Genomic DNA, 2,333 nt, shown 5'->3' on the forward strand with positions numbered 1-2,333 from the left:
TAATATTCATTTTATTCAGTTTAATTAAAAGTCCTTCCTTCCACATCATATCGTACACTTTCTCTATGTCTAAAAACACACCAACTAATACTTTTTTATTAATCTGAGATTTTCTTATATCTGATTCTAGACTTAAAATTGCATCTGTTGTGTTTCTACCTTTTCTAAAACCACTCTGATGAGGACAAAAGATTTTTTGATTCCAGGACATAATTGAATCTTGCCACTACCATACGTTCCATTAGTTTACAGAGGTTAGAAGTTAATGCAATCGGTCTGTAACTTGTAACTTGCGAATGGTCTTTTCCTGGCTTTACAATTGGAATAATTATGCCATGTTTCCAAGAGGAAGGGAGTTGTCCTAATTTCCACACTCTATTAAAAAGATATAATAAAATATTCTTTGACTTATCTGATAGATACCTAATCATTTCATTACATATTTCGTCTTTACCAGGAGAAGTATTTCTAACTCCTACAAGTGCCTGATTTAATTCATACATGGTAAAAACTTCATCTATTGAGCTTTCATTCACATCTCTTTCCCCACATTTCATTAATGTCTGTCTCTTTTCCAATTTCATCACAATTTCCTCCAATAATTCTTTTTTGCCATCCGAATTGTTTTCCTGACAATTGCTTGTGTTCTCTTATACTCAATAAAATCATTAAATGAATATGATTTTTTTTACTTTCTTAAATACTCTGTTCCTTTTCTTTATAATTTCATTGCACTCTTCTGTCCACCATGGTACGACCTTCTTTCTCCTTTTCCCTGTGCTTTTCCCAATTACATCAGTTGCTGTTTTGTAAATAACATCACTTATATATTTATTTAATTCATCAACATCTTCTTTCGATATATCTATTGTCAACATTCTAGTCTCACTTATTTCTTGGAATGTTTTCCAGATTTAAGTTTCCATCTAGGATTTTCTTCCCTTTCAATGTGTTCCAAGTCTATTCCAATTTTACAGCTTATTGGGAAATGGTCACTACCTACTATACTTTCTTCCATAACACTCCATACACACTTCCTTGCCAAACTTTGAAATACTAGAGTCAAATCAATTGCTGAAATTCTTCCCTGTGCAACATCTACCCTTGTATTCCTACCATCATTTAAGCATATTAAATCTTTCCATTCCAACATCTCTTCTATTACATTTCCATTCTGATCAGTATGTACACTTCCCCATAGCGTATTGTGAGCATTAAAATCCCCACACCATATAATTTTATGATTTCCTAATCCCCCAATACTCTCTAATGTTTCTCTACACTCTTAAAAATAAAGGTGCTTCACGATGCCATAGAAGAACCTTTTTGTCTAAAAAAACCTTTCTGGTTCCATAAAGAACCTTTAACATCTGAAGAACCTTTCTGTTTCACAAAAGGTTCTTTGTGGCGAAATAAGGCTCTTCAGATTATAAAAAGGTAAGAAAGAGATGGTTCTTTAAAGGACCTTTGACTGAATGGTTCTTTGTGGAACCAAAAATGGTTCTTCTATGGCATCGCTTGAAGAAACTTTTGAAGCACCTTCATTTTTAAGAGTGTACGTAACCTTTCACATGGGTTATAAAAATGTATCACCCATATACTTTGTGATCCAGCCCAAACTTCAACCACCAACGACTCATATTCCTTATTTACCTGCACTGTTCTAAATCCTATTCCTTGTTGTACAAAGGTAGCAACTCCACCTCCATTTCCAACACCCCTATCTCTTCGTACTGCTACATATCCTTGTAAAACAAAGTTTAAACGCGTTTTCAGCCATGTTTCCTGTCTACATATAATTTGCGGTCTGCTTTCTAAACTATCAACACATTTTTTTAATTCCTGTCCATTAGCGATCAGACTTCTTGCAGTCCACTGTAAAATTGTAAAAACCATTACAATCCACCACATGCTGCTTGAGAGTTTGTATTTTGCATCTTGATTCTCTCATTTATTTGCTTGATCCACAGTTACTTCTTCTGTTTTCAGATGTTTTCCTGCTGCTCTGATTATGATTCTAATCTTCACTCATTATTAAGAGTGAATAGTTTCTCCATAAAAGATGCAATATTCAATATACTGAAAACTCAAACTCTAGAAGTATACAACTATTACAGGGTTTAAAAAAAGTATCCATACTGTAATGTTCTGAGGACAAACTACTTACAATATCCGGTTACAGCTGTTGGAAACTCTTGAAGCGAAGACCAGGAGACTCTTAACTGAGATGGTGCTGCGGTCATCAAGTGTGACTAAAGCAGTGAAACACTGTAACTTTATACACATTTTAGTGGGCCGTCCTTAAAGATGAAGATAAAGCAAACAAAGGATGT

Source organism: Sinocyclocheilus grahami, unplaced genomic scaffold (genome assembly GCF_001515645.1).
Source record: "Sinocyclocheilus grahami isolate Dianchi unplaced genomic scaffold, SAMN03320097.WGS_v1.1 scaffold512.1, whole genome shotgun sequence".
NCBI lineage: Eukaryota > Metazoa > Chordata > Actinopteri > Cypriniformes > Cyprinidae > Sinocyclocheilus > Sinocyclocheilus grahami.